Source organism: Panthera uncia, chromosome B4, assembly GCF_023721935.1.
Source record: "Panthera uncia isolate 11264 chromosome B4, Puncia_PCG_1.0, whole genome shotgun sequence".
Classification (NCBI taxonomy): domain Eukaryota; kingdom Metazoa; phylum Chordata; class Mammalia; order Carnivora; family Felidae; genus Panthera; species Panthera uncia.
Window position 1 is genome coordinate 65,144,355 of NC_064809.1, and position 20,298 is coordinate 65,164,652.

General features: G+C 38.9%; 1 pseudogene; it reads right to left on the reverse strand.

Annotated features, from left to right (window-relative positions):
* Nucleotides 1-611: 611 nt before the first annotated feature.
* On the reverse strand, nucleotides 612-1,211 carry LOC125918957 (60S ribosomal protein L23a-like; annotated as a pseudogene).
* Nucleotides 1,212-20,298: the final 19,087 nt, after the last annotated feature.

Genomic DNA, 20,298 nt, shown 5'->3' on the forward strand with positions numbered 1-20,298 from the left:
GATTTCACATGACACCCCTTTCACTCCCCTGCAAAGATCAGAAACCAGAGACCAATCCAGTTAATGTTCAGTTTGGACCACTTATTTGTTAAGTAAATTTGAACTTGTTTCCAACATTAAAATGAGAATATTTTGTGTACAAATTTAAATTTATGGCTCAGCTTGAAAAATCCAAATCTCTGGTAACACTGGACACAAATTTCCACATTCAGTAACCACATGGAGCTGAATGCCACCTACTTCCCATTGAATGGTGATGCCCTGGATCCCAGGCCACCACAGTCCACCACCGCTCACATCACTCACACAGGGTATGTGACTGGCTCTGCTGGCCGAAAATGTAAACTTCAAATACCTTAACGTGACATATAAAACCATCTGGATATGCTTCTTCAGGTGACCTTTCTAGAATCCCCCTTCCAGATGCCCCTCGCCTTCTGAGGCCCATCTCCCACCTACCTCACACTGTATAATCCTGACAATATATCTGCAGTTCTCTAAACACACCATGGTTTCTGGTTTTCCTCCAGTTAAATACACTGTTCCCTCTTTCAGGAATGCCCTCCTGCCTCTTTACACTCCTACTCATCCATCCAAAAACAGACAGATCCTTTTTTTTTTATGGTGAAAAAATTTAAATTCAGATTTAGCCAGCTGGACTCAGTTTAGATGATCCCAATTTTGTTGGCAACATCCAAGGCATCATAGTCAGGAGCCAGTCAAACATACGCCTTCTTTTCTCCATCGGGCCTGACCAGAGTGTTGACCTTGGCCATGTCAACGTCACAGAGCTTCTTCACAGCCTGTTTGATCAGGTGCTTGTTGGCCTTGACATCCACAATGAAGACAAATGTATTGTTGTCTTCTATTTTCTTCTTGGCTGACTCGGTAGTCAGGGGGAACTTGATGATGTCATAGTGGTCAAACTTGTTTCTCCTGAGGGCGTTCTCTCGAGGATATTTGGGCTGCCTTCGAAGACGCAGTGTCTTGGGCCATCGGAATGTAGGTAACTTGCATATCTTCTTTTTTTGTGTGATTGTGGATGCCTTTCAGCACCACTGTCTGACCTTCAAAGCAAGGGGTAGGGGCTCCCTTCGTCACCTTCAGTACCATCTTCATGAAAGACAGATCTTGATGGGCCTGCAGACTCACTCCTCCCCCTTCAGATAGATTAACAGAGAGCTGTCTCAGGGGGTCTGGGTTAACATACAAAAAAGTCTGGAAAACAAGAGCTGTTAGGCCTCTGAGGCTCCCCTTTCTAACAATATCATTTGCTCACCCATTGTTACATAGTCGCAGGCATGTCCTCCATTCCTCTGACCCTACAGGGTTGGAACCTCTTTAAACTGGAACATAAGCCATCATGTATGCATCCTAGCACTGGACTAAACTACCGGTCAGTGAGAGAGCAGAAGATTGTGCTTTACCGCACAAACAATTCTCTGCTTGTAAGTTTTCCCGTAGTAACCCCTTTAAAGTATCTGCTTCACACAGTGCTGAAGGTATGTGCCCATGGTCCCGTGGCACAATACCTTCAATTTCCTACCCAAGGCTTCCTTGATTTATAAAGCTTTTCCTGCCTTCCCCCAGGAAGACTCAGCTTCTTCGTTTAGATCCTCTTGCCACCGTGCTCATTCTTACTTCCCCCCAACACTTAGAAGATTTATCAACTTACTGCAATTCTTGGTGTGACTTCCTACTTTATTCATTTTTCCAATACCACACCAGGCAAAGGTAGAAGCTCAGTAAACATCCACATGAATTAACTGAATAATATCAACGGAGTCACTTTGATAACTTATAGCAGTTATTCACAAGACAAAGGAATGAGTCTTTCCATCTAACTTAGTACATACTGAAATAAATGACATTAGGTTCCATTTTTCTTCATTTCTTAGTATATTTATTTTTATTCTTTACAAAACAGTCTCATGGAATTGTTTTGAAGATTAATTTCAACAAAATGCCTACAAGGTACCCAGCAAAGAGTGGGTGCTGAAGAAAAGTACACTATGTCAGGGAGGCAGTATTTGAGGTGGTTGAACACAAATGCTTTTGAATTCTAATTCAAGATTCTAATCCTGGTGCAGAAACAGGGCATAGCACAGAGCAGGCACTGAGTGTTTGTTGAACGAGTGAATGAATGCGCCAGTGAATGAGCAAATTCTGGTTCTGCACATTATTCTTGGGTTGCCCCCAAGCCTTCGCACTCACTGTTCTCTGCACCTAAAACAATCCCCAGGTGACTTCCTGAGGACACTGTTCAAAATGGTCTTCTTGAGAGGCCTTCTCAGAAAACCTAGATGAAATGGAACCTTCGTACTTGCCTTCTTCTTCCTCTACTTTGCCCTCTGATCTCCCACTATCCTCAACACTGTACACTTAGCTCTTCTCCAGCTCAAATTTAAGCTCAAGAGCACAGGAACTCTGTCTGCCTTGTTTGCTTTTGTATCTCCACCCAGAACAGTGTCTGCATGAATGAATTTTGAAGACACTTGGCTCGACTCCTCTTCCTCATTTGTAAAGTAATGGGGTGGAATAAATGTACTAATGCCTTCTAGATGAAACTTGATATCATCCATTTCTCCCAGGTCTTTGCCCATTGAACAGCAAAGAGCTGTGTTGTTTTATGACTAAAATTCAAAATCTGTGCTGCTGGATAAAGTTGGTAAAGGGTCCCCCACTTCGGGTCCATACTTAAAAGCCTCTTCCACAGAGCCACTCTGAGCTGTCCAGATGGTAGCTCAATCCTACAGTAGGAATAGATTTGTGTTTTCATAGAATTTAAAATTTTATAGCTGTGATGATTCTAAAAGCTTACCTGGATGAACTGACTCATTTTACATGGTATGGACTGTGGAGACCAGAGGGGACAACTGACTTAGTCAAGATTACACACTTGGTGGCAGAGCCAGGAACACACACACACACACACACACACACACACACACACACACATTTTAGGATCCTAACCCACACCCATTATAGTAAGTGACGGTCCTCTATCATTAAAAGCGTACCACCAGCATCCAAATATCTACCCCCAATTCTGAAATCATTTTTCTACCATATCACCGGGATTGCTCCTCAATCTTGCTTTATAAAGGCTATGCCCATTAATATTATCCCAGTGGAAATATCATTTCATTCTTCCAGCAGCTGAATCTCTCATAACAAGCTAAGGTGGAATTAGTGACAGACAGAGCCCGAAGCCATTAAGAGTATGAGTTCTTCAGAAGCAATTTTCCCCTGTCCTCTGTTGTAGTATAAATCTGTTTCTTGTGGTTTCATGGGACCCATAACTCTTCTCAAATCTGATTCCTAAGGCTACTAGACAGGAGCTTCACGAATTATGAATTTTCAGAGTCTTAAGACAGCTATTCGATTTAACCAACAGTGGCAACTGATTTAATCAAGCAGTCACTCTGGTTTAAAAGACTCTGTAGTTCTGCAGATGCTATTTAACCTTCCCTGCTCTGTGTTCTGCTGGAATTTGGCTTCAAATCCACCCTAATGACCATGGGCAGTCAGAATTAATCAGTTCTTCCTACTCACACCCACTGCAAGTCCAAAAAAAGAATGACAAATTTTCTTAACCACAGTCACTAACATTGTAGAAGACATCACTGCCCTCTGGTGGAAATACTAAAATCTATTCCTGAGAATTTTGCCAAAAGTTTATCAAGCAAAAAATCTGACTCCCTAGAAATGTGCAAGTTAAAAGGTCATGGGATCTGGGGACTGTATTATTATCTTACATCATTTTCTTCTCCCTAATCTCTCAACCCCTGGTTCAAATAGCCTCAGGCACCTAGAATTCCTCATCAGATGTCTTCAGGATAGTAACCCTGAAAGGCTGAAATTTCTCAGTTAATATGGGCTTAGACAAAACACCAGTGGTCACTTTAGGACAAGACCAAAGTTTATATTCATAAACTAAAATTAACACACTATTAACATTTTATGGGGAGCTCTAATTCATGAATCTACAAAGAGCTGGCTTCTGCACAAATTCAGCCAATTTGCAAAACACCTATTAGTTCTTTCCTGAGAGCCTCAGGGCACTTTTTCCCCTCTGCTAAGTGGACATTGTAAAAAAAGTAGAAGAACCACTTTCACAGAAGAAGCCTCCTCCAATGACTCTGATAGGACTCCTTTAAACTTCAAGAATTATTTTTTTAGGCCTGTGGGTGTCCATCCTGGCTGCTCAACAGAATCATCTGGAGAGTTTGTTGTTGTTATTGCTTAATACAGATTCCCAGGCACCACCCATACTTACTGAGTCAGGATTTCAGAGAATGGAGAATCAAACTTTTCATGAGTGAGTGAAGTCTCTAAGTAAACCTTAAACTTCTGAGCACAGTATTTCTTTTGTATTTCTTACATAACTGATGACGTGAAAATTAACTCCCTTTTCTGTTTCCTAATCGCTACGGCTTTCATTCATACGTCTCCATCCTCTTGTGCCTGGGCTATTGCGATGGATATAGTGTCTTATGGGAACAGATATACTTCCCATCCATCTTCTCCTCTGCTTTCAGAGTGATATTTCTTTTTTTTTTTCTATTTATTTTATTTTATTTTATTCTTTTTCCAATATATGAAATTTATTGTCAAATTGGTTTCCATACAACACCCAGTGCTCATCCCAAAAGGTGCCCTCCTCAATACCCATCACCCACCCTCCCTTCCCTCCCACCCCCCATCAACCCTCAGTTTGTTCTCAGTTTTTAACAGTCTCTTATGCTCTGGCTCTCTCCCACTCTAACCTCTTTTTTTTTTTTTCCTTCCCCTCCCCCATGGGTTTCTGTTACGTTTCTCAGGATCCACATAAGAGTGAAACCATATGGTATCTGTCTTTCTCTGTATGGCTTATTTCACTTAGCATCACACTCTCCAGTTCCATCCACGTTGCTGCAAAAGGCCATATTTCATTCTTTCTCATTGCCACGTAGTACTCCATTGTGTATATAAACCACAATTTCTTTATCCATTCATCAGTTGATGGACATGTAGGCTTTTTCCATAATTTGGCTATTGTTGAGAGTGCTGCTATAAACATTGGGGTACAGGTGCCCCTATGCATCAGTACTCCTGTATCCCTTGGGTAAATTCCTAGCAGTGCTATTGCTGGGTCATAGGTTAGGTCTAGTTTTAATTTTCTGAGGAACCTCCACACTGCTTTCCAGAGTGGCTGCACCAATGTGCATTCCCACCGACAGTGCAAGAGGGTTCCCGTTTCTCCACATCCTCTCCAGCATCTATAGTCTCCTGATTTGTTCATTTTGGCCATCAGAGTGATATTTCTAGACACCAGTTAGATCCTACTACTCCCCAGCATATAACCTTTTGTTGGCTCTTTCACTAGGCATGATGAAATTCTTGTTTCCTGGCATGATATGCAAAAGCTAGGCTTCAACCATGACCAATGACTTATGGCTCCTTGGAGCACACTGCATGGTGTCAAGTCTCTTGGCTTTGGCCTCAGGCTCTGCTTGGACTGCCCTTCCCCAGCCCTACCCCTCTCTGCAGCATTAGCATTTATAATGTTTCAAGACTCTCGAGATCCCCTCTTTTATGAATCATTTCTCTGGCACCCCACCTCGGCCCAGGTAGAATTGGCTATCAAACCTATAATGCTTTACTATATTTTTTTGTTCTCCTGACTCTGGAAAGCTAGAACTTCTGTGAGAATGAGAGAATTATGTGAGAGTCATTTTCTATATCCCTAGAAAACATTACTGCTGAATGAATAGACGAACAGAAATGCCTAATGTGTGCATAATTTCAGCTTTGACTCTCAGTTTATCATTTCTCCATTGACAAACAGATGGAAAAAAGCCCTGTGTAAAGTCACATGATGAACAAACCTGAGGAGAGAATCAGAATCCAAGAGCTCTTCCTCAGGTGGAAGATAAAAGCAGTCCCTTCACTTGATAGGTCATAATGTGGGCTCACACACAGCTGGGAGTAATCAGCCCAAACAGAAGCAGCTAGACCTTGAGAGAGGCTACTGCTCCTCAGATTCTGTAAGAACACCCTCCTCCCATGCCCTCAGGTTCTGGAAGAGCTTGATTCAGTTCAAGCTTTGAGTATATTTAATCATTGATTAATAAATCATTGGCATATCATTTAATTGTATCACAATTATACTTACATTTTGCTGTTTAACTATCACATGACCCTCTGATGGGTAAATTAATTTTATTTATAAACCTCTACTACTCTAATAAAGAACTGTTAAGAATCAAAATAAAGGAGTGCCTGGGTGGCTCAGTCAGTTGAGCATCTGACTCTTGGTTTTCGGCTCAGGTCATGATCTCGCAGTCCGTGAGTTCGAGCCCCGAGTCAGGCTCTGTGCTGACAGCTCGGAGCCTGGAGCCTGCTTCAAGTTCTGTTTCCCCCTCTCTCTGCCCCTTCCTCTCTCATGCTCTGCCTCTCTCTCTCTCTCAAAAATAAATAAACATTAAAAATATATATATATATCAATATAGGCAGGAAGAAAATGCAGCTGTTTTCTTCATCCACAACTGGAATAGTTCCCTGATCTCCCTATTCCTAAAATAATTTCTGCAGTAAGTCAAATAATTTCTAATTTCTATGATACAACTAGATCTAGATTTCAGTTACAAAGAAAAAAATGGAAATAGGGAAGAAGGAAGAACATTTACATGCCCAATTAATTTACTGAAGTACAAACCATCTACTTAATTAAAAACAAAACAACAACAAAACAACAACAACAAAAACCTGTGTATTGAGCACATCCTTTGTCAATCTGCTTAACCACCTGAGAGGTAGAGACCCTTATAATCTCCATTACAGTGGTATAGATAGATTGACTAATTGCCCCAGTGACCCAGGTCAGTCCTAATTCCCTCTAATTCCACTGCCTTCCTCATGTCAAAAAGAGTAGGAAGCTTCATCTCTCATCTTTTTAGGTTAGTTTCTGAAAGAAAAATCCATATAATGTAAACTCTCATTTCTGAATTTATAACAGAGGAATCCATTCCTAGAGGAGTTAATTCAAGGTCACCACTGCTTATAATTGTGTTGTCTCGATAGTGTAGCCATTAGTTATGTGTGGTATTGAGCACTTGAAATCTGGCTAGTGCAACTGAGGAACTGCATTTTTTATTTTAGTCAATTTAAATTTAAACTGAAAAACTGATACTGAATTCAAGGGAAAACTTTTAAGTATGTTTGGAATAACTTGGATACATCAATTCAGTTTTTCTTTTTTTTTTTTTTTTTTTTATTTATCTAAGTATTCTCTACACCTAGCTTGGACTTGAACTTATCAAGAATCACAAGCTCTTTCAACTGAGCCAACCAGGCATACTGTGAATTTACTTTTTCAACTGTAAGCTTTATAAAGTCTAAATGCAGATAAAATATTTCTAATGAAAATTTAAAATCCGAATTGAGAAGTGCTGTTGGTATAAATATTTGCCAGATTTTTCAAACAGCATAAAAATGAAATGCTATGTATCTCATTGATTTCTGTATTGTACACATTGAAATAATATTTTGGGTACATTGTGATAAATAAAATACATTATTAAAATTAATTTTACCTATTTTTTTTTTCTTTTTTAATGTGGCTACTAGAAAATTTTAACTTACACATGTGGCTCACATCATACTTCTATCAGACAGCATTGGCTTGGAAAAATCTCTAGAAGATGATGGAGCACCTGGATGGCACAGTCAGATAAGCATCCAACTTTGGCTCAGGTCACAATCTCATGGTTCAAGGGTTCAAGCCCTACGTCGGGCTCTTTGCTGACAGCTCAGAGACTGGAACCTGCTTTGGATTCTGTGTCTCCCTCTCTCTCTGTCCCTCCCCTACTCATGTTCTCTCTCTCTCTCTCAAAACTAAACATTTTTTAATTAAAAAAAGAAAAAAAAAGAAAAATCTCCAGAAGATGCATCAGTTAAACCAGACCTCTCTCATACTTTACCTACTTCCCCACCTGACCCCACCCCGGCAGAACTTTCCTTACAAAGATCACATCTGTGTAAGTGTCCTCAGTTTCCCAGCAGCATCCCAGAGTTCTCCTGAGGCATGTTTACACGTACAGTTAAGGTCATTATGTAATATAAGTAGCAGGGCTATGAGAGAGAAAAGAGGCAGATAAATAACAAGCTCCAATGAAGGATCTCTTGCCATGTTTTCCTACAGATACAACAATCATCTTAGTGGCAAGACTCGATAGGTAAATACTTGGTATTCTCAAATGTTAATATAAATAAGGCCATATACAAACCCCAAATTAATAATCAAGTTTGTCCTATATACAGAGATGCCATTTTATTACTCTAATAATCTTGTGTCATAATCTTTATTCAGCAATAAACTATCTTTTTCTGTCTTTAAAAACAGAACAACTACAAAATAGATATAATTGGTAGATTTTCCCAAGGGACTATTTGAGTTCGATAGAAAGAAAAATTGATAGGAATATATATCTCTGTGCTAGATAACTCTCAAGGGTATCAAATTTCACAGGTGAATATCAAGTATATTTTCTGGATAATGTTAATCAAATTATGTCACTGGTAATTTCCTTGCATGTTGACATTTTAATATTTTGATGACTTCATAAATCAAGGATACTGAATAGGCTCCTTGTTAGATAAGACTTTAAATTAACAAACCATTTTTATTTATTTATTTATTTATTTATTTATTCTAATGTTTATTTATTTTTGAGATAGACAGAGAGCATGAGCAGGAGAGAGGCAGAGAGAGAGGGAGACACAGAATCCAAAGCAGGTTTGTGCAGTAGATGCGGAGCCCCAATACAGGGCTTGAACTCATGAGATCATGACCTGAGGTGAAATCAAGAGTCAGACACTTAACTGACTGAGCAACCCAGGTGCCCCAACAAACCATTTTTAAACTGAGGTTTAGTGAGAGTATTTTCATTACTGCCTAGTAGCACAGGTGTCATATGACTTCGCATTAATATCCTCATTGGTGCAAATTATAGTGGGAAATCTCAAGAGAAGGTGGTCTCAACTCAGCTCCCACAGATATGGAGGTCATGACCTGGGCCTTGGGTGTCTAAGTCTCTAATCAGACAGCTGAGAATCCTCATTTCACCAGATATATCATCAGTAAGTTCTCTGATTAGGTCTCCTCTTTCTCTAGGTAATCTGATTTCTATCCATGGTTCTATACACAGTATCCATTAGGTCAATAAAATTTCTGACCATGACCCACTGTAGGAAATATACCCAGACACATACAGACATAATACTTAATTTTTAAAAGATTACCTTTACTAAGAAAGATGCTCTCTGATGTTTTCTATGCTATTAATAAGTTATCCAGTTTCTTTTTTAAAAATAAATTGTTTTGAAGCCACTGAAATGACTTCAGAACCTACCAAGTGTTGGAACCCACTGTTTGAAAAACACAACTCTAGTCTGCTGAACTACCTCTTGGCTGTAATAGCTAAGGGAACTTTTGAATATAGGAGTAAGATGGCTCTCCAAAGAATGCTGTTTAAAAATACCTTGTTTACTATTTGGTATTATTATTAATCTTTTCGATCAATTAAAAATGAAAATTTATATTATAATCTCATGATAGGATGTGTACTTTTCAGATGTATTTGAAAATTTAAATGAGTTCTTTCTTAAACTGCAAAAAAATGACACCAATCACATTAAAGGTTGGAAAGGAAAGACCACAAGCCTATGCAATTTATTTTAAAAGTGTTCACTGAGGATTTTTAGTGTTCCTCTTTGCAGTATTTAGCCAAACACTGGCTTTAAGACACTGTTTTAGAAATCTATCACTCTCATTTGGATTATAATAAATAAGGTGATTAGATTTGAAGATCTATATGAAATTTAAAAACCTAATAGCATATAAGTAAAATAGAGAAAGACAAATACCATGATTTTACTCATGTGTAGAATTTAAGAAACAAAGGGAAAAAAAGGGAGAAAGAGAGAGGAATCCAGAAACAGACTCTTAACTATAAATAACAAACTGATGGTCACTAGAGGGGGACAGGAGGGGGGGTGAAATAAGTTGTGGGGATTAAAGAGTTCACAATTATGGTGAGCACTGAGTGATGAAAACAACTGTTGAATCACTATATTGTACACTTGAATCGAATACAACACTGTAGTTAACTATACTGGAATTAAAATAAAAAACTTAATAAAATTTTTTAAAAACTCAATAGCATAATAAACTCATTTGAAACCAGCATTCAAAATACTGGCCAATACTGGTAGGGAAGTTTAACAATCTTGAGGCCAAAGCATACAATAGTATCATTATATAAGAATTTGCACCTAATATAGACTTTATAATCACTTGTTTGGAAAGAAATCAAATTACTTTTTAAAGCATTAATAACCACATACTATAATTGAAAAGACTTTCAGTAAAGCAGTGCATTTATGAAAAAAGTAATAAAACCAATTGAAAATACCAACTGCAACCTGTCCTGCTACAACGTGTATTCCTTAATGTGCATTATCTCGTATCAGGTAGACCATGGAGAATGGTGACAGTATGACAAGGAAGTGGTGCTGGCTCACACATGTATTTTACAATTAATTTCTCACAATTAAAGATAAACTTTAGCATGGGGCACCTGGGTGGTTCAGTCGGTTAAGCAGCTGACTCTTGATTTGAGCTCAGGTCATGGTCTCACAGGCTCGTGAGATGAAGCCCCCCATCAGGATCTGTGCTGACAACGAGGACTCTGCTTGAGATTCTCTCTCCCTCTCTCTCTCTGCCCTTCCCCTGCTCATGTGTGCTTTCTCTGTCTCTTAAAATAAATAAAAACAAATTTTTAAAAAGACAAACTTTAGCACAATATGAAGATTTACGATAAAAACTGCAAACTCCACAGCAGGGCCTTCCTTTGGTGTAAATAGTGGCTGATTTACTGGCTTCAAGGATCAGAACCCTTTTCACTGGCTACCTGGTGAAGCTACAGGCATAAAATATGCTACAAAGACATTTTCCATGCTATTTTAAAAACTTAATGAGAAAGCTATATTGTGAATCAGTTTTTTAGTTTTGATGAAATTTCTCTCTATTAAAAGCAAAAGCCCTAAAGTTCACACCTCTCAAAAGAAAAGTCAAGGACACCAGAGTATAATGTTGCAAATGTTTGACTAAGGGGGATTCTGGGGCCAATGCTAAAAAAGAGGTCTTTGGGCTTCTGTTGGTTACTAGGATTATAACTGTTTTAGTTATTGCTTTCATTACAAAGTCCCATAGGTTGGGAGTAGTCTATTTCGCCCCTAAGCCCTATATTTTCACTGTGCATTTTGTAGGCTTCAAAAAAATACATGTATCATGGCCACTAAAATAAAAACAATAAGCATTGTCAAAGATGTGGAGAAAAGGGAATGTTCATGCACTGTGGTAAGGATGTAAAACGGTACAGCCACTATGGAAAATAGTATGGAAGTTCCTCAAAACAGTACTACCATACGATCGAACAATTCCAGTTCTGGGTGAAACGGATGAACCAAAGAAAACAAAAACACTAATCTGAAAAGATATATGTACTCCTCTGTTAACTGCAGTATTATTTACAGTAGCTAAGATATGGAAGCAACCTATGAGTCCATTGAAAGACAAATGGATAAAGAATATGTGGGATACATACACACGTGTGCACACACATACACACACACACACACACACACACACACACACAGCAGAGTATTACTCAGCCGTTAACAAGAATGAAATCTTGCCATTTGTGACAACATGTAGAACCTAGAAGGTCTTATGCTAAATGAAATAAGTTAAAGACAAATACCATATGATTTCACTTTTATGTAGAATCTAAAAAACAAAACAAACAAGCAAAACAGAAACAGACTCATAAATACAGAGAAAAGAAAACTGTTGGTTGCCAAAGGGGAGGGAGGTGGAGGGGTAAACAAAATAAGTGAAGGGAATCAAGAGGTACAAATTTACAGTTATAAAAAAAAATAAGTCATGAGGATGTAATGTGCAGCATAGGGAATATAGTCAATAATATTATAATAACTATATATGGTGACAGATGGTAAGAGATTTATTTGGTGATCATTTCATAATGTATATAAATGTCAAATTACTATGTTGTACACCTAAAACTAATATAATATTGTATGTCAATTATACTCCAACAAAAATATTATATAGAGTTGACATCTGTAAGTATGTACATTTTTAAGGCAGAATTACATGAATCTATGTTGTTAAAATTACATATCGACTTTAAAAACTTTTTAGTTACTTGTTAAGTTTTAATCTCTTAGTCCTTAGAGATCTACCACATAACTTCTCTACATTGTCTGTTTTTTTCCCAATCCATCTTCTATTCCCCATTGTTTAGCAAAGGTTATGATCTCCAAAATTTTTTAAGAATTTGACTGAATATATACTTTATCGTGTGATGGGATTTCCATATATTAGTTATGTCTTCTGTACTATTTCATCACTAGCCATTCCACTGTATCAGACAGTTAACTATTTTGACACTAATCAATAGCACACACCTCATATGTGAGAATATTATTTCTTTTTCACTTGCAAAGTGCATTGCTAAAATGACATTCACTCACTTGTGGAAATTTCACTAAAATCCTTGATGATTAACTGTTGACAATGCATCAGCACTATTTTTCTTAATTTACTTGAGTATGCCCTCATCCATTGCCAACTTTTTTAGTGCTCCTTGTGTTGTGCAAGCAATGAGTTCCACAAAACAAAACAAAACAAAACAAAACAAAACAAAAAACATTTTTTTCATAAAATCACTTTTAAAGATTTCAAATGTTGACAATTCTTTTATATCCATTGTCAGTAATGTTAAATAACATTTTCTCTCTGACTTTCTAATTTCTCATGAATATTACATGAGCAAACAGGAAAATGTCCTTTTTCATGATGCTTTTATCCTGTGGTAGTCATTCTCTTGATTTTTGGCATCCTCATCATCTCCTTGATGCTTCTCAAAACCACACTAAACTTAATGGAATAGAAGAAATTAACTCATTTGAAGTTCTCCCTATCATTGCACTAATAACTTCTAGTTGAGAGGATAAGGTTATTTTGTTCTTCTTTATTCTTTGGCTTTCACATTTTGAAATCATTTATGCAATTCTTTGAAAATAGGACTTTTTCTCATCATTTTTAAACATTTCAATGACAGAAGTACAGTGTTTAAACTTAAACTTTACATTTAAGAAGTATGAAATATCTGACAACGTTATTAGCATGTTTTTAAATAAAATATTCAGTTAATCTTGTTTTCATTACTTCAGTAAAAAAAAAAAAATCTCATTGGCGAATTAGGCTAACACTGCTAACTGGTCATTTGTGAGCAAAGCCATGAAGCAAACTTCCAATATTCAACTGAGTATTATCAACTTCATTTTTGATATTTTAAACCTGTCCTCTTGTAAAACTAGCTGCTAGGCACTATTTCTGGTTTCCTGCAAGCATCCCAGTCTCTAACATCCAAAAGAAAACTCACATTCTTGCTCGCAAAATGAATCACTCGTTCATCCAACAAATATTTATTGAGCTCCAATTATGTGGCAGGGACTGTGTTAAATGTGGAAGACACAGGGTTAACAAGATCAGATAGATCTTCCTCTCAAGAAGTTGGAAGTCAAGAGAGGAAGGCACACAAATCAAATAAGCAAAGTAAGTAATTACAAACTCATGTAAGTTATGTGAAGAAGGGGGTATAGCTCTTTGTTGTAAAGGAATTTGTCCCACAGTCAGGAACGATGACTTCCTAAGGAATTCAAGCTTGAAATAAGATTTGATGGATCAATTGGAATTAATCGAGCAAATGGAGGACACCATGTGCAAAGATTGTTGAACAGTTGAACAAAGATTAATGTGCTTGGATGCCTTGGTCATAGAGAGCCCCAAAGCCCTTGGTCTTTGCCCGGAGAATCACAGAAATCCTTTGAACAGTTCCAAGCAGAACATGACTGAGGTGAAATTTTATTTGGAAAATATCACTCTGGAGAACAATCTGGAGGGTGATCAGAGTGGAGGAGAGGAAACTAACGAGGGGGATATAACAGAAGCCCACCTCAGAGAGTTGATGGTTAGCAGCAGCAGAGATGGAGGAAAGCTGAGGTGTGAGGGACTGGGTGCAAGAGCAGACATGACACATGGGGAAGCAGGGTGTCGAGGGTGACCTTTATGCTTTTATTTTTCTCTGTCCTATCCTGGCACTACATACATCCAACAAACCCACAGCAGACCTGCAGGACTCTTCTCCCTTCCTCTCCCACTCCCACATCCCAATGGTTCTTACAGAGACCTTTATCATAACCGTGAGTTTCTCTCTATTTTCAAAGCTGCTGCCTACCTCATGCCCTCGAAACTTCTCACCTGGATTATTCCCTCAGCCTCCCGGGAGTTTTTATGTCTGCAATGTCTATCCCTTTCAATCCATTCCACAGCACCACCAGAGAAATTTGTCATTACCATATTTAGAAGCCTTTGTTGACTTCACCATGGAGGACCAAAGTTCAAGTTCCTGAACTTGACATGCAGGGTTTGTTATGATCTGGCCCCCGGTTTATCACTCATTACTCTGTCTGGATTTCTCTTTCTCCTTCTCCTTCCTATTTTTATCCCTCATTGCCACCTCTCTAAACTGAAATTCAAGCATTGCCTCTTAAAGAAAGAGAGAACAACCTTCAGTTTACTATGTATCTGAGATAAAGGTAGATAAAAGCCAATCCAAGGCATTCAACCAAAGTTCATGGAACTTTCTACTTATCCACTCCTCAAATTCCTTCAAACTGCCTCAAAATTAACTGCATGTATAGAGACATTTCTCCTGGATAACACTTTTTTTTTTTTAATATTTATTTGTTTTTGAAGGAGAGAGAGAGAGACAGAACATGAGCAGGGGAGGGGCAGAGAGAGAGGCAGACACAGAATCCAAAGCAGGCTCCAGGCTCTGAGCTGTCAGCACAGAGCCCAACGCAGGGCTTGAACTCACAGACTGCAAGATCATGACCTGAGCCAAGGTCAGATGCTCAACTGACTGAGCCACCCAGGTGCCCCTGGAAAACACTCTTTCAATTAGGGTGTTTTCAAGGGCTGGAAAGAAACCCCTGCTCAGACACGTTTATCAATATGAGTATTTATCATCTCACATAATGGGGAGTCCCAGGTTTTTGGCCTGCTCTGACATTCAGCCTGCTCTGACATTCATAACACTGTAGTCATGCCAAAGCTGGATTCCCTCAGAGTCAGAGATAGTTTTCAGCAGCAGGTGAAGTTACAGGCTTGCTAAATCGCTCCAGCAGGAGTGTGTGGTGAGCTTTTCCAGTCACAGCATATTAATCTTTCCCCTCAACAGACCCAGGAACTAGGTCAGTAGTCCTCACCTAGATCAATAACCATTGCCAGGAGAATGCCAGGTTTTGGTGGGTCTATCTCAGGTTCCTGAACGACTACAAAGAACAGAACCAACTTAGACTAGTGCTTCTCAAAGTGTGGGCCCTCCACCAGCATCAGTATCTTCTGTGAACTTTTTAGAAATGCAAATTCTTTTGCATCTGAAAATCTAGGGGTGTGACCAGGCAATCTGTGCCTTAACAAGCCCTCCAGGTGATTCTGACTGGCAAATGCTAAAGCAGAAGCATCAGCTTAGACTAATCAGAACAAGACAGGGGGTTTCCCTGAATCACATGGACTATGCAGGGTAAAATGAACTCCTGAGTTAGAGTTTGACAAAAATGTAATGTGTCAATGTCTTGGAGTCTGCCCAATTTGAGACTATCTCTCCTAAGTTAGGTTATATTTAAAATTTGTTTTAATTTAATAAGACAGACTTTTCAGGACACCAAGAGATAGAGACTAGACAAATAGTTTTCAAATGCCCATTATTCCTTATCAAATGCAATGCACAACAATTTGTAGATATTACTTTTTTTTTCCCACCTGAAGGTAGAAAGCTTTAATTATTCAATTGAGCTGTCACAAAGTTATTGCTCACACAGTGATGGAGGCAGCTGGCTATTTCTCACCGTACATGGACTACCAAGACTCGTTCCAGGAAACAGAGAGAGTATCTTGGCCTATGACATATTTTCTGTAAGGCAGAAATGACGTGCTCCAGGAAAAATCCAATTACAACTTTTGGCTTACTTGGGATACAAAAGGACAAGATTTTCCTGACCTACTTACAGAAAACTGAATTATCAACTACTGCAAACAAGCAATCATACTAAATAAAGGCACTTAGCCAAGAGATTATGCATGCATTCATTCTCAATTAAACAGCCAGTCATCTAGGAAAGGACACAGTGATCTTGACATGCTTTCCTTTAGTAGTCAAAACATATTAATAATCCATGAGATGTAAAAAAGAAAAACATTTATTATTGAAGGACCTGGAATCTCAGACCCTTTCTGGAGATTTTTCTGTGAGTCTCTCATTGGAATGTGAAATAGGTAAGGCTACTTAAAGTGAACTCATCAGGAAAAGGAAAACAGTCTATAGTTATTTGCATTCTGTTACTGACATCTGTGTCAATTCCAGAAATGAGAAACTCAATTCCCAAGAGATCATCATTTGTTTTGGGCTATAACCTAGTTTATAAGTAGAGGTTGTTAGTGGCAAATCATACAAACCAACTCAGCTCATTGAAATAGAAAAGGAATATACTGGAGGTTATTAGGTGATTGTATCATTTTCCAGAGAAGTCAGAGATTTGGAGGCCATGCAACCAGAACCATGTCTAGAATCAAACCTCACAACTGGCTGCCTCTTTTCTCAGTAGGCACAAACCCCATGGCTTGTATTATTGATATGGACACTGCAGCCTCTTCCACTGCTTCCATGGAAATTGGCATTAGCTCCCATTACCTCCATCACAGGGATTCTGCCAGGTGCCACCTGTTTTGGGTCACCAGCTTCCAATCCAAAGTCTGTTGTCAGTGGCTCTAATGAGCCAAGCCTAAGTCACACGCCACCCTGGCCCGCAAAAGGAGGTAGGGGAAATGAGTAACCGGTATCGAAAGTGAGAAGGAATTCATAAGGTGGGAATACCCTAACAGAGAAAATTGTTCAAAGGTGCCAAGAAATCCAAAAGAATGGCAAATGTTCACTAGATCCAGACTTAGGATCCTTTATATGTTTACACTCCGCTCTCATTTTACTTTTTGCCATCAGGTGTGGGGGAGCAGGCAAACAAGTATAGCAATCACACACTGTCCAAGTGCACACTTGTAGACTAACCATCTTTGTGGATGGAATGATAGAAAGCAAGCAATGACAGCATGCCCAATGCTGCCATGCTACTTCACCAGACCCGGGACAACATAAGAAAATCTCTATAATAGCAAAAATCTTAATAATAATAATAATAATAATAATTGAAAAATTTCAATTATTCACAAACTAATGGGTTATTAGTCCTAGGGAAAAGGTTAAAATGGAATCTTGTCCAAATCCTTCCATTTAAATAGTTGACTATTTTTTAGCACATTTGTTTATTTTTAAAAAGGTATATGTGACAGAAAACATCGTGGAACCTAACATTTATAATTTTTAATGAAAACTGACATGAAGCCAGTTTCCTGAGCAAGGAATATTTTTAAGGGAAGATATTCATTATTTTTAAATTGACATTACTTAATAAGAAATGTGTTAATCTTAGGCAATAGAGGTCAAATAATTAACCACTAGGGGTGTCTATTACTAGGCCACAGACACCCTTGTTCAAATTAGAAAAAAATGTCTTCCTAAATATACTTTTTACTTCCATATGCTGAAAATTATCATTGTATTCTTATATCCTTAAAACAAAATGATTTACTGCCATCTACCCTAAATGTTGTAACAAATATATAAATTTATATCTAAAAATAAATGTATCTTTTTGGGTTGTGCAGTGCACAATGTGCACAACCACACGCCATAGCCCTGGTAGCCATCCCTCTCTGCAGCAAATCTATTCTAGAGTATATTTTCTTAAATCATTAACTACATAGATACATATGCCATACAGATAGACTCCTTTACAAAAGATCTTAAAATTCAGTAACTCCAAAAAAAAAAAAAAAAAGTTGTCTTTCACCTATGCAACAATCTTAAGCAAGGGTTGGCAAATTATAGTCTTTGGGACAAATTCAGTGTCCAGCCTGTTTTTGCATTGGTCCTTAAGTTAGGAAAGATTTTTTTACAAATTTAAATGGTTGTTTAAAAAACAAAGAATGTGTGAAAGGGACAACATGTGGCCTGTAAAGCCTGAAATATTATTATCTCTTTACTGAAAAAAATTTGCCAACCCCTGCCATAAAGGCCGACAGGTGGTCCAAGACAGAGGGGAAGCTCTGTTCCACAAGGCCATCAAGGACACAGGTTCATTCAGTCATGCTGTTCTACCATCACTCACCCAGGATGTTGTCTTCATCTGCACAGTCAAGGTTGGTTCATCGTCACCCCTTCCACATCCTGGTCAGTGGAAAGGGGAAGGACAAACTGAAGGCCAACCACTCTAGTTTTTAAAAAAGTAAGACCAGTACATCACTTCCTCTTAAATCACATGCCAGAAACACAGCATATGGCCATGGATAACCACAAGATCAGGCGGGAAATGCAACCTCTGGCTGGGCAGTCACGTGCTAAGCTGAAATTGTCAGGTTTTTATTACTAAAAGTAAGCAGGAGAGTGGTAGTGGGAGAAATTAGAAGTCTGTGCCACAGATACTACCCAGAGTCCTCCTGATTTCCTCAGCTGGTACTGAGTAGTTTCAAAAGGTTAAGATCTTCCATCTCAACCACACCACGTATCAGGGTAATTCTCATGGAGCATTTTTTCTCTGTGGGGATTCCTATCAACAACTAACAGCCTCTCTCTCTCTCTCTCTCTCTCTCTCTCTCTCTCTCTCACACACACACACACACACACACACACACACACACTCACACACACACAAACACACAGGCAAGCAAAGGCATTGGAGGAAGTCAGAGCAGAAGGCCTAAGGAAAAGAAGGTGGGAACACAGTGGGATGAGGCACTCATCAAATAAGAAGGTAGGTATTTCAGGATCCTTCAGTTAATGGCCAAAGTAGCTGAAAATTATAATATCCTCAGCCACTTACTCTCTTCCCCGAGGCTGGTGAAGGCACTCCTACTTGCCTGCCTTCAGCAGAGACTACTACATACAAGAACAGTCTAATAGTCTAATCTGAGGATAATAAACACTAGTCAGGTTCCTGATTCATGCAGGTGAATCCAGTCCTTACTGAAATCAGGCTTCCCATCAGCTTATTTTTATTTGTTGGATATTTTTCAGTGATGGTGTTAAATGGTTAAAATAGATGAGGATGCATGAAACTGTCTCTCTGATACTCCCCGCTTTGGTTCTCCAGTAAAACACCAGGCAGCTCTGAAAGCCTGAAGAGCCACTCTGTCTGATTGGGTTGTTGAAGACGTTAGGAAAACTGTGGATTCCCCCGAGAGCGACACCTCTGAATGCCTGTAGCCTTGGGAGGCATGCTAAATCTTCCAGGCCAGGCAAATGTTGGGGAGCTACAGACAGCAGGGAAGGAAGGCTAACACCGAGAGATGGGTAGAGCAGGGGTTTCCCAGGGCGCCGAGAGAGGACAGATGATTTGCTGTCAATTGCAGGTTTACCAGAGCAGAGTGCTGTCCTCACCACTAGCCTGTCCCGATCACCAAGGGTCAACAGAACCTGAGTGGGCAAAACAAAGGAACAGCACACCACACCTAAGGGGGACCAAACAACTGGAGGAAAGAAGACAATGCGGAATAATTCATGGGGGCTCCTAGCAAAATAGAATTACCAGACTAGAGAAGACCATGAGTTTCACAAACAATAACAATAGCCCTTAAGGAGATTCCATTAACACCTAAAACCTCTAGGCAACCAAAAACTATTACATAAAATAAAAATAAATAAAAATGAAAATAAAAACAATTATGTAGGTTAATGATTAGCATCCAGAAAAAAATGGAAGAAATACCTTAAAACACAGATCACAAAGAAAAAGAGATAGTGTATCTTTTAGAATTCAGTAGCAAATACAGAAACCATTGTAGCTAGTTTAAGCAGAAAGCAGAAAGAGGGAGGTGGGTGCTTACAAAATTGTGAGTAGGTGCCAGATTACCCCCCACCAAGAACTAGCCCACTCACTTTCTACCTCTGCTACAATCAAGAAGACAAGGAACTGAACAAGGGATCCACTGCCCCAACTACAGATTCCAGGAACCACCTCGGCTGGAGCAGTGCCCTGTGTCCTGCCTCCCAA